At 38.1% G+C, this 13,257-nt stretch overlaps 1 protein-coding gene across 2 annotated transcripts in view; it reads left to right on the plus strand.

The window, feature by feature from the left end:
- Nucleotides 1-10,792, plus strand: part of LOC139135100 (uncharacterized) — a 38,816-nt gene extending 28,024 nt beyond the window's left edge. The window contains exon 4 of one of the 2 annotated variants that reach the window (XM_070702333.1): nucleotides 8,789-10,792. The gene's annotated coding sequence lies outside the window, so the exon portion shown is untranslated. The remainder of the gene's footprint in view (nucleotides 1-8,788) is intronic. The other variant, XM_070702334.1, reaches the window with a different exon arrangement.
- The last annotated feature ends 2,465 nt before the right edge of the window (nucleotides 10,793-13,257 follow it).

Consider the following 13,257-nt stretch of genomic DNA (forward strand, 5'->3'; position numbering starts at 1 on the left):
CAGTTTTACAATCTTTTAGTGACATATTATTTCTGATTTCCAGTGTTGTCCACAGATGTACATGTTTTGTTATGTGTTGTTATGTTGACACTGTCAACAAAAGAAATGAACAGTTTAACCGTTGTGATTATAACTCTGCAAGCAGGGCATAAACCTGTCTTCAAATAACCGGTTATTTAGGTCAGTGTTGATCTTTCTGAAATGATGATGAGTCCAATGAAGACACTGACAGATGATAAAGAGATAACACGGTATCTGCGCCCCCATGATCCTTAGCATTTTTTTCTTTTACTCAGGTATGAATATATAGTAGAATATACCTACGTATGATATTGTACAAAGATGCGGTCGTGAGTCAGTGTGTTGAACACACACTTCCGAACTTTTGCAATCAAAAATGTTTCAATATTATTAATGAGAGCGGAAAGATTTTGTTCCTTTGAAACAGATTTAAAAAATCGTACTCCTACAGAAGTTCTGTGACGTGTTTTCCCATCAAATGTTGACAATCATCATAGCCACCTGACAAATGTTTTGAAAGAGAAATTTGCCGTGATTTCAAAATAGAAACAAAATGTTAATGAATACAGGTATGGAAATAAACAACAGCATTTCATGAATTACTGTCCACTTCTTGAAGACCATGTAATTTGTTGGTAATTGTTGTTAATATGTTGTGATTTTTACCGGTCTTTGTAGACAAATTCTAGAATATGCCTGTCTTGGGGTTATTTTCCAAATATAGGCAAAAATATACATGTAAGTATTGTTAAATTGTAATATAGCATCATATGAACACATTATTAATATACATGTAAGTATTGTTAAATTGTAATATAGCATCATATGAACACATTATTAAAAAGTTTTTTCCTGTGTTTTTTGGTTTGAAGAAGAGGTTTGTAGAGATGACATTCCTTCCAGGGTTTTCCACAGGTTTTTAGGGGTGGGCCACCTCTCAGTTTTTTGGAGCAATCTGTTCATAGGGTAATAACTGTACCAAAGAATATCCTAATTATGTATTTTTATGTAAATTGGTCACCCTTCTGTCTTTCCAAGCTGTGGAGTCCATTGCACTCTGTTCATATTTTATTTAGTCTGTGTAGTAACATAGTAAAGTTGTCAATGATCCAGTATGGAACCGTCGGCCGAGTCCATCAACTTTGCTAAGAAACTATTGTAAACAATGAAATGAAAGATGGCGTACAGCAAAAGGGTATCGTAGTGGTATTCCTTGGATCAAGAAGGTTAGCGTTTGTAGATTATTTTGTGATTTGTTGCCAAGAAAAATAATTAGTAAACCTAACAAACATGAAATATTGAAAGTTTGAAATACAGTTTTCACTAACTCAGTATTTCACTGAGTATTGAAAATCCAACATACCCCGGTACATTGCAGAACGATGTGTGTTGGTTTGTACAAAGGGCAAGACTCTTTGATCTCTGGTTTTTGTTTTTTTTTGGGGGGGGGGGGGCAGGGGGGATGCCAGGGAATCACTAGGAAATGATGGCAGTGAAATGAAGAATCTTTGTATAAAATGCAATGCAAGCTGTCAACGAGAACTGACATTAAAAAGCCAATTGCTGTAACTATTGATGAATTTCTTCACTGTTTTTGTTCTATATGTCAGGTCTTAACTGTTCTTCTCCTCAAAAACATGTTGAAATGCCCGATGCTTAGCTTGTCAACACAACTTCTGTATGTGTAAAATGTTCAGTTTAATATTGTGGACATTAGAATTCCATTCTGGACCAGGATGCACTTTTCAACAATTACAGACAATGCAGTCTACACATGTAGAGGCTGAGTTTACATGCTGATTACCCGTTGTCTCAATATGCTTTTGGGAGTAGAACCAGAATAAAAACAAAAAATCAAAAAAATTATCAAAAGTTACAGCTATTGGCCCTTTACCTGTAACGGTACAAGGGAAAAAAGAAGACTATGATGTCTGTCTTCTGTCTGTCTTTCTTTCTTTCTGTCTGTCTGCCTGTCTGTCTGTCTGTCTGTCTGTCTGTCTGTCTGTCTGTATCCTCTTTTGCCATACTCTAGGTTTGCAGAACTAGGGACACATGTCTGGGCCCTGGACTATCTTTCTACAGCAGATGATAAGGTTTCCGAGATCCATTTCAGATTAACCATCTAGGGAATCAATTATACAGTCTCTCAATTTTATCAAATGAACATCAACTTCCCACCATTACATCGCTAATCTTTGATCAAAAGTAATTTCTCTGGAAAAAAGGGAAAAAATAATAAGGAGATTGAGGATGGAAAACTGCACGACAGGTAAAGATAGCTCGATCACAAAGCGCCGTCATTAATAATCCACCGGTCTGTGTAGCTGAAAATTTACTTAATGATGCGTGACTTGGACTGAGTCACATCGGGAGATAAGGCCTGGCTGATTTTGCCGATCATGCATAACTCATCATTACTATTGATGAGACATCTGACAAAGAACAATTCATCTGCCACCTGACTGTGGATCAGCAAAACAAGTAGAAGTGGTTTCAAATTTGACTCGGATGGAGAGATGTTTAATTAACCCCCCTTTTATCATATTTTGTAATTATCAGTGTAACGTCTGACGGAAAGCCAGAGTAGCTACATGCAGTTGTTTGAATTTGAAGTTTATATTCCTGGTGAGCAGTCATAGACAAGGAGAGCAATGGTAAAAGAAGTGCATGGCCTGCTGGCAGGGTTTTGATCCGACCATACCTGTTTATTTGTGCATTCTCTATGGCTTACAGCAAATGCATATACTTCCATAATTTATGATGGAAACGCAGCTTTTCAAGACGGCAGTGATTTTTTAAACCGAAATTAGGTTAAAGATTTGCATTCACAATTTCATGCTGGCATATGGTATGGAAATGATTACGTAGAGTCATACAAAGATTTCCATCACCGGTCTGGAAGAGCGTTAAGAGCGGATAAAATAGATTACTTCTGTACAATGTCTATGCAGATGTTATACATTCAGAAACATGTTGTGTGTGTTCACTGGATCCTCATTTGCATTCCATCTTGCAATGTGTCGGAGTGAGGTGAGATGAATCGATCGACGGTGACATCAGCATTCATTGATGACAGCCATGTCCCTGACCTTGAACCGTGGAAACACACTTGAACTTCAATTGGCTGATCTCTGAACTCCACATTTTCGTAAACGCTTCACATGCATTCCACCCTCGCCAAGGGGTGTACCTGTATCTGCCATTGTAAAAGACAATTGTGAGAAATCCCCCAGTTTACCAGAAACTGAATTTCCAGGCTGCTCACTGTTTCTGAATCCTGAGATATATATATATATATATATATATATATATATATATATATATATATATATATATATATATATATATATCAGAAGAAATCTTAGTGTTTGTTGAAATTAAATATAAAGACAGACGCCCATAGGACAAATTTGTTAAGAAAATTAAAGTCGCAATATCTTTACCATCATTATCAGATATCTTTCCGATCTATTGTGGACAACATTTAACCCATATTGACGTGGAGTCTTCCTTTTAAAAACTGTGTTGGGTCTTAAAAACACCATTTTCGAATCACCATAATCCAGAAAGTCGACATACATTTATGATGCCAAGTTGATTTATGTTACAGAATGACTGGAGAAAAAATCCTAATTTACAGGAATAGATCCCTCAGGATAAAGCCTCTGTGAGAAAAGTCTTCAGCTTTTATTCATCCTTTGCTTGAGGAAGTTTGACTCATTGCCTCTATCATCAGTATGAAAATACCAGGGTTTATAGAGCAAGCATACTGCCAAGTTAAAATGTATCATGCTGGGTCAGAATGATTTGATGAAATCTCACTAGTAGAGAATATTTAATAATGGATGATATATAAAGACATATTTCATATCTTTGCATGTTTCCATTTAAAATTTATTTCTTGTGATCTGTTAATTTCTTTTTTTTGATATATGATTAACCAAATGTGTTATATCAAAATCCAGTTTTTGTCCTGTCTGATATTGCATAATAAATTCTTTGTCATTTTTATGTCCTTTACTTTGCCTGTTGTTTTTATAGTCCGTATTTATTCAGTGTATTTTAGTTTGGTTATATTTTGTTCAAACAGGTTTTCCAATTCAGGTCGATTATTCTGTCACAAAATTTCACCCATTCTCATTAATTTTTCATACTTCTCGTCAATCTTTTGACAATACCTGATTTTTTTTTTCTCCCGCATTCCTCATTCTGTTGTTCCTAATTTTATGTTCTCTTTGCACCCGTGGGTTTATGTCACTCGCCATCGCAATCACTACCTCTCTTGTCAACATAATTCAGTATCTGCTGCATTTTCTTAGCGTGGCGCTACCCGGCTACCAGGCATATTTCAGTATCCCTTTCCGTTGTCAGGACTACTTGATATGTGCAAAGTTGGTAAATTTCCTGTGATAAAGCTCATTTCCCCAGTAGAAATACATCATCCTGATTGTAAAGATGTTTGTGCACCCATATTCACAGTGATGAAAATCTAGGTTGGCAATGAAAGGTTTTACCGTTGTCGACGGAGAAAACTACTCCCATGTATTTTTTGTTCTTTTCATGGTTTTTCTGAAGTGGGATAGGCAACGTACTATTCACAATATTTCATCCGTGAATGCAGTGCCAGAGGCTGTCAGGATTTTCCAATATCTCTGATGAAGCCGATTTTATCTTCAGTTGTTGTTTAATCAAGGTATATTATCGATACTGGATGTGATGTTCTTTCTGTCCGTAAACTGATGAAATAGAAAGCGATCGTGAAAGGCGTGTGAACTGACATCAGTCTTGTCAGTCAAGTTGAAAGGTAACTTTACACATTGTAACAAGGCTGTACACGTGCCATCATAACAGTAGCGATTCAACCAGCCAATCAGGAGGTGTCAATGTACATGCACCTTGATTGTTAAGAATAAAAAAAATATGCCACCCAGCGTAGCATCATAATCACATCCCCCTGCCTCTTCATAACGTTGCCTACCATGATTGAGTGGAAAAAATTGAGATAGACGGGTAAAAGAAATTGCAGGCGTGAATTCAGAGGTTCTATGCCGAGTGCTCAGTTTGATATATGTCAAACAGCCGACCATACTTATCCACCGCACAGTTTTACAGAGACGCATCTTTACTCATATGGACAGGGAGAATTATTCTACCTACCGCAAAGTGTAGAACACGCAGGGAGGCTAATCTATTCTTTCGTATAACTAGCATTGAAAACGGAAAACTAAACTGGAACTACATGAGTGCGGTGTGTGCCGGGCAGTACCCGGACTGCGACAATTTTTAGAATATTGATTTTTGTCGCATGTAGAGAGCACAGCAAGCCCCTCTCATGATACCAATTAATGTATAATCCAATGACAGCTGATGAGACCCCATGCCTATCATGTCTCACACAAAGAATCACCTTCCAGCTTTACATATCTGTCTGGACATCCTAAATTAAATTTGTCTTTACTCTGTACTTGCAAGCATAAGTGCCAATGTTGAATTTTTAAATATTATTTTTTTTGTGCACTTTTTTGAAAGTCATTATGGATTCAAACATATAATATAATAAAATATTCAGAGGTTCATGTAATATTTAATTGGTCTGGCATTCCAAATAAAATGACATGGCGCGGCTTCTGCAGTTCATCTGCAAATACAAAGCAAAAAAGCGATCTGATGGTGATCCGTACAAAAAAAATTATGGGTGTTGGCACATATAGGGGCCTGCATATTTCTATTCTTGTTACATAAATGATTTTGGGGTTTTTTTTCTTCACTCTGTATTCAAATTCCAGGTTTTTTGTCTATTCAGTAGAGATACACATGAAGTGTAAAAATGTAAGCTTGTTTGAAGGTTTTGGTAAAGTGTGTCAAATTGATATGTTAATGATGAAATACTGAGGTTTTTTCTGTTTGTTCAGCACAGGGTTTTGTTATATATGGACTACGGGTCCCATTAACATGAATTGCAGAAACCAAATGCCCGTCCCAGTGACTCTGCTGCCCTTATAGCTGTTGGTTATTCACAACCAAGAGTAATGAAGTCCGCTGCACCGGACCACCTATCAACAATGCGTGATCAATTAAAATCTGAAAATGAAAGTAAGCCGTTCTAAAGTTTCAAAAATAGATTTGAAATGAAAGACACTGACGTGCCGTGTTTGGTTTTATCATAAACAGCAAACAAAATGTTCTTTAGATAGAGAGGAACGTCAGAGATAATGTACAGTTTTATATAATTGATGTAAAATTCAGGTCATATGGAAGATAAATATGCATTGACCACTCCCTTCAACCATTAACACCCAATCCTGGTATGTACGCATGTCATCGTCAAATTCTCATAGAATATTGAGCAATCAGAAGATTTGCATCAGGGCATGTAATACAGCAATTTCACTGACACTCTGTCGTCTGTTGATACAATTGCCGTAATTCCTAAAAAGAAAAGGGGGCAGCTGGTGGCAGCTCCTGCAATCTTAATGATATTGTGTAAGGTGACAATTAATGTTACTTTATTGTCCCAGTCTTGGTCAACTTTAATCACGAGATACAGGGGAACAGCCATACATTTTAATTTGTCCAGATTTTCCATCGGTAATTCTTTTTATACGTGGCGATAAATCTCCGCTGTAAAATGAATGCAGTTGGCAGAAACGTGTGGAGAGAAAAGGGGGGTGGGGAAAAAAAGGGAGCAGTTCTTTTTATTGATTGCGCTTGGGAATATGGACACAATCAGTGATCAGTGCTAAATGTAATGCTACCCCAAACGCTGCAGAGCCCGTGATTGATCACTTAATTTTCTTAGCCGTGTTTGAGCAGATAGTTAGCCGTGAAGCGCCGCTTGTATAACGTACTGCAGTTTTAATTCCTGGCGAGGCTATAGTTCATGCGCTCTAAAAAATGCCCTCGGGGAATGGAGAGCTTTTTAAACGGCTAATCCAAGTGTCTTACTGCGCAAATGCCTTTGAGTGTTGCTCTGTCAGCCAGGGTGTGAAACTAGTGATATTAATGTTGCATTTATGCCTAGGTTAGCACAAGACAATGATGGGTGCAATGCCCCCGGCTACTGTACTCTTATAAAATATATATGATTTGCTGCCAGCCAGTTGCTGTATTATTCACCCTTTTATTACTTAATTTCATTGAGACATGCGCCCACCGTATTACTGGGAGAGAATTCCGCCGTTCCAAATTACAAGCCATTGACGAAATGATACAGCCGTAATCCGCCGCGCAGTCTTTCTTTGAGTCGGACATCGTTCACCGTCACCTTGTGCCAATGCAAAGTCATCTAGCGTCATTAAATCCTAAATCAAACCAATTTTTCTCAATTTGGCACCTTTTTTCGTCATCTCTATCTCCTAGACCCTGATCACCTCAGTCAGCTTTTGCTCTTTATCAAGGGACAAACAAACCAATGAAAGAGATTTGAGTTCTTTGGCAGTTAAACGTTTGAGTCCTGCATCACAATATTGTAAATAATCGTCGCATAAACACCGGTGTGCTGGTAATAATAGACTCTAATGAAATCAAACGACAGAGACCTCCGCTTGAAAATGTCAGTTTAAATGGTCTCATAAGTTTCCCACACCAGCCATTCTCACCTAATATAAACTGCTAGGTCATGCTAGCAGGATCATCGATTTCATTTATTTAAATTCCTGTTGCGGGTGATAAACTTTGCACGCTTGCGTCACTTGGCATAATTTAGGAAAAGCTTTTAAGTCTGGGAGTTAAGTCTGGATGGCAAAATTTTATTGTCTTGAGTCTGGTTAGATTTGCTGGAGAGCCAATAGTGACATCTGGATCACGTATCCCTCACCTGAACTCAATAGAATGTAATGCAGGGATTTGGGGGTGCCAAACAGTGATCCGCTCACTGCATACAAAGCACGTGGACACTCATAGGAACGGCTTGAAAATGCAAACATTAAGTGTGGGCTTCAAATATTTTCTTTCCTGCAGGCTCCTTTTCAGGGTCTTAAATCTTAAACCGTCAGAATACCTAGCATCATAAATTAGAGGAAACACCTATTTCATAATACACAAACCGATACAGCTCTTCCTGTGAAAGAAATGGGTTATACACCCCCCTCCCACTTTATAATTTGTAACAGCAATATTTTGTAGTCAAGCAGAGCTTGACATATCACAAGCTACAAGCATTAATTTGCAGGTACCCAGACATTCGGATTTGCTTTGTGATTTCACCAATTACTTGCCTTTTTTCCTTCAATCATAAAGAAAAACAGTGTAAAACAAATTTCTTATCACCAATTGGAGTCTTTGCTCCATCTCCTGGTATATGTGGAATGCATGGAAATAGTAAAGCTCTCACCACTATATCTGAGTGCAGAGGTCCAACTTTGCCATAGAAAACAATAGGGTTGTTTCATTATTCGGTAGTGAAAGGGTTAACGATGAAAACAAAAGAAAACACTGAAAGTTATCAGATTCAGTCCTGGGAAGTGATTGCCAGTTATATGTACAGGGAAGACAGACATCACTGAGATCGTAGACTCTTGAGAAAAACTCTAGGGTCTATGCTAAAATTAGTACCAAAGGAGACTGTGACAGTCAATTGCTGGTATGTTGTAATATCTTCAGAAATTTATTCATTGTTCATTGTACTGCGAAGAAGCCACCATCTTCAAACCAGTTTTTCAGGTTCATGAACTATTGCATGTTGGTCAAAAGTTCACATTTTTGAGACTATCTCTAAAACGATAATGTTCAACATTTGTGATTTCGTTTTTGTCATTTTCCTTCGCAGATGTTGGCAACCATTACTGATGAATCAGTTGGTTTTTTTACTCGACAGAATCTATTGTATTAATGGAATCTGGATGACAGTTGAAGCGTAATCAAGTGTGTGACAGCATTCCAGCTCCTTATTCACATGCTGAGACAGTTCAGTACTGATCACACACCTGATGGTTCTGTCAAAGGACTTCATGAAGCCAAGGTGTGTGTGTGTGTTTTCACTTTCTGCATCCCCAAGACTCGTGTGTGGATCTACCTCAAAAATTTCAACAATGCCTCAAGAAGATGTCGCAGATTCAACGTGTGCCAAAGCCGGTCTGTGATCTTATTTGCAGATCAGCAGGGCAAGCACTCGCATCTATAGGTGATTTTCCTGATGAAGCAAATTTTTTTTTCTCTGTACGGGTAATGCTTATTAGAGTACATCATAATAAACACCAGGGGACAAAATGGAAACAATCAGGTAAAATTCAAACAGCTTAACCCGTTCACTATCATGGTTTGACCCAAACCTATTCTTATCAATGATGGCTGCGGACCTTTTCACTGGGTATTGGGGTGAGCGAGCAGCTTAACTTGAAGAAGATATGATGATCTCAGATGTCAAGTCTCGAGTCTCTTACAGTCACTTGTCAAAAAAAGCAAAGACAAATGATGAGCACAATCCGTCTATCCTTTGGGAACCTTTTGCCGTGATCATTGAGTTCAAGTAGCATTTACTTTCAAGAGATTTATTTTTCCCAGCTATGCTGGTCCAGTGCTTTAAGTAAATTACTGCTTGACATTCATCAGGGAGGATGCTGTGAAAACTGTCAGTATGTCTTCAGGGAAGCCAGTCTCGATAGTCCGTGTGAGTGTGTCTATTTGTGGATGCCAAAGTCAATCAGAAGGGCTGTACATTTATCCCAGCTAGGCAAAAGGGACAGCGATTAGACGTAGATTGCCGAACATTTTGCATGTCCCCTATCTCGATCCATCACTGTTCAGATCGGGCTCTACCACAAGATTTATAAAGCCGTTGCTTTTAAGGTGTAGTAGCTGCCATGCGAAGTTCCCCCTATACTGAAATGTGCCATATTTCTTGAGTTTGTTCTCAGTGGAACATGCTGGCAGTCATAGGCATTATAGTGTATTCATTTACGTAAGGTAGAACGCACCCCTGGGACAGATAGTAGGACTCTTCCACTTTAAAAATATTCTTTTGGCATACTCCTTGTTAGGGATCACTTTGAAGCTTATGGGGTAAATAAAATCTTACAAGCTTAGCTTTGTGAAAATTGGGAATTTGTTTCCCTTCATAGAGATAACACAGACGTGGTAGCCATGTTGAATTTCAAATATTGTTACATATTGGGTGATTTGTTTCTCAAGTACTAACATTTGCAGGGGAACCCTTAATTTTTATCCCTGATTTTTAAAGAGAGTGATTGAAAATTTGTGAGAAGAAAAGTTGAGCAAAGTTGAAGTCTTTCAATTTTGAGGTGGGAATCACCTGAAAGGAAGAGCTTAGGTTATTATGGACCCCTAAAGTCTGCTTTATGAAAGTGTACTTTATAATTTGTTTTCTTCAGATTGCATTTGGTCCTGATTCATTTACATTTGGCTGTAAGTAACTTTGTTATATTTTGATCTCATTGATGATCAGCATAAAATTTAATAAGTGATTGTTCATTCCTGTCTCTGGTAATTTTCACCTCCACGTCAAACTTTTGCAGTGTTTTGTAACTTACCAATCAAATTAAGCGTTTTTTCATCGGGATTTATAACACTGTTTATGCCATTTCACAGGTTTTGCATTATTTATCGATGTATACATCTTTAATTTACATTGAGTCAGGCTTACTGGTATATCCTGAATGTTGTACAATAGTGAATGTAATTCGTACACTAATTGTATATTTTTGTTTGCTACATTTTAATTTTGGAGATTAGAAATTTACATGCTGATCATGTGTGTAGTATTATTAGTTTGTATATTTCATTAAAGTATATTGGCTTTTTACCATGGTATCTATTCATTGAGTGTTGGGGTTTTTTGTCGACTGGCCTCAGTATTGCTCAACCGATTCACCAAATCTGATTGACATTGCAGCCCGAATGCCAATCTGAGTGAGGATTGATTTAAAAAAGCCCCATCCTGGTTATTTAAAGGGAAGGGGGGTCATCCCGTCTGCAGCTGCGCGTATGTAACCCATACGATGAGTCTGTTGCTATGCATGACATATCCCAACATCCCTTGTGCATATCCAAATTTTAAAATGGTGGCTGTTCTGAAACTGGTAACCACGGCAGAGCAACTTCATGTAAAAGAAGGGATGCAAGCAAAGTGTATTTAGCCATAGCCAGTGGAGGGGGTTCCCCTCTACTGTCTATGATTTAGCAAAGTAATGAAGTGATTGGAAAGCTAAAAAATAATGGTGAACAAGGAACCTGCATCAAATGCTGACTTTGCTTAACGTTTGCTCAACATTCATCGCCAGTTTCTCGGAAGAGGCAATATTTATCAACAAGAACATCGCAAAGCTGCAGATTGGATGACCCCCCTCACTCTAAGGTGTTTACTGTTTACATCCACTCTTCTTCCCATGGTAAGTTATTGAACCAACAAGCTAGTTAATAGCATACGATCACTGTGAATGTCGAAAGACTTTTTTCAAAACTTTTCAATTGATCATCACATTCCAGATATTTTTGTATCGTCATCTTCCTTTCATCCCTTTTCTGAAACGAAACAACTTTCCGTGGTTGCTACTCCTCTCTTGGAGTCAGGCTTTAGCATTTTATGCCAGCTTGGGAAAGATAGGTGTACAAACACATTGCATAGATGACTTGGGAACTGAGCATCACACATTGGCATGTGATGATTGGTTTGCTGTACTACCTGCTGAAATTACAAACTACTGAACAAATCTGGTTGGCTATTACCATGGGATTCATATTATGGGATATGCTTTAGACACATCCAGATCAGCTCACCATCATGGTCTGATTTGCTTGCAGTGTTGGACACCTGACGAGCACTCGGGGTGCCATCTTCCGTGTGATAAATGAAAATCAGCGCTTTTCTAGGGACGTCTTTGATGAATGCACCCAGACCCCCTAGGTTAATGTTGAATGGTACAATAGTTTGGCATTGGCCCAGCAGTGTTCAGTCTTGTCTAAATCATAAAAAAACGATCAGGGAAGAATTGAAGATTCAAAAATAGAATCTAATATCTTGAAACAGATTGATAAAATGTAAAATGTTCTCACATGTCTTCTTATGAAGATGAATTTAAATTGAGACACTTTCGAAACCAATACAAGTGCTTCTGTAGCCATTTATCTAATCCTAAAAGTACAAGTGTATTGAAATCCAGGGACTACATGTAGAGCTGGTATGATTTCCTACCAGCCACAATCAAGTATATCCACCTATTTCCTAGCATCCTGTATTCCTATGTGACCTAGCTGGAGTATCAGAGATTATGAAAAAGGGCATTAAAAGGGAACACAAAAGTAAAATTTAAAAATGTTCAAAAGAAAAACTATCAATAATGTCAGGGGAAATTTGTGACTGTGAATTATATTAAGTCGTGAAATATTAAGATTTAAATTTTGAAAATATTTTATTCTACCCTATTCTTCATGGATCAATATTATATGTAAATACGCAGCATACTTCATGGCAATGTGATCATTTGAATTATCGAAGCTTTCCTGCGCATTACTGCGTTGCTTGAGTAGAGTCGTGTTTCACGTTGCCAGCTTCAGTTGACTGCGCAGTGTATAGAAACAGACACCGAAGCACTTTGTGAATTGTCATCTGCGCCAAAACCATAAATTTCCTTTGTCTTGAAATTTTTAAATTTGGCAAACGGTGCAGGTTGCAGACGCTGGAGAGCTGTCTGAAGTGGTGTTTATTCAGCCTTCCACTTCACAGCAGCGTTGTAAAAATCTGCCAAACCTGTTCAAACTGCCGCGGTCTAGCTTGAGTAAATTTCTCGTAGTTAAAACGAAACCCCGAGACATTTAAATGAGTCCGCCCTGTGTTTCAACACAGTCACCCAATCCCCTCCATCTTTATCCCTGCTTGTAAAACAACAGGGATGAAATGTAATTTACATCGGTGAAAGGATACTGAGAGAAGCTGTATGTACGTCGCATGATTCTGTGATTTTTGCTCCAAAACTGACGCCATCTCAAAACTCTTGTGTTTTACTGCGTGTTGAGTAAGTGCCACTTATGACACTTACACGAAGAAAAAAACTGTCTGTAAATTTTGGAGTGTCCTAATAATTTCATTGAGTGCAACCCTGCAATGTGTCTGATATTGCTCTGGCTGTACTGAAAATGTCTTGACTCAAGTGAAATCTCAACAAAACATGTGACAACTTTACTATGCTGAATTTCTCAAGTACTGAAATTGTGAGGGAGTGGGTGGGAGGGGGGGGGCTAGAAGTGTTTTGGGAAAGTGTAGAAAACTGCTGTTTTTTATGA

This window comes from Ptychodera flava, chromosome 6 (assembly GCF_041260155.1).
Source record: "Ptychodera flava strain L36383 chromosome 6, AS_Pfla_20210202, whole genome shotgun sequence".
Taxonomy (NCBI): domain Eukaryota; kingdom Metazoa; phylum Hemichordata; class Enteropneusta; family Ptychoderidae; genus Ptychodera; species Ptychodera flava.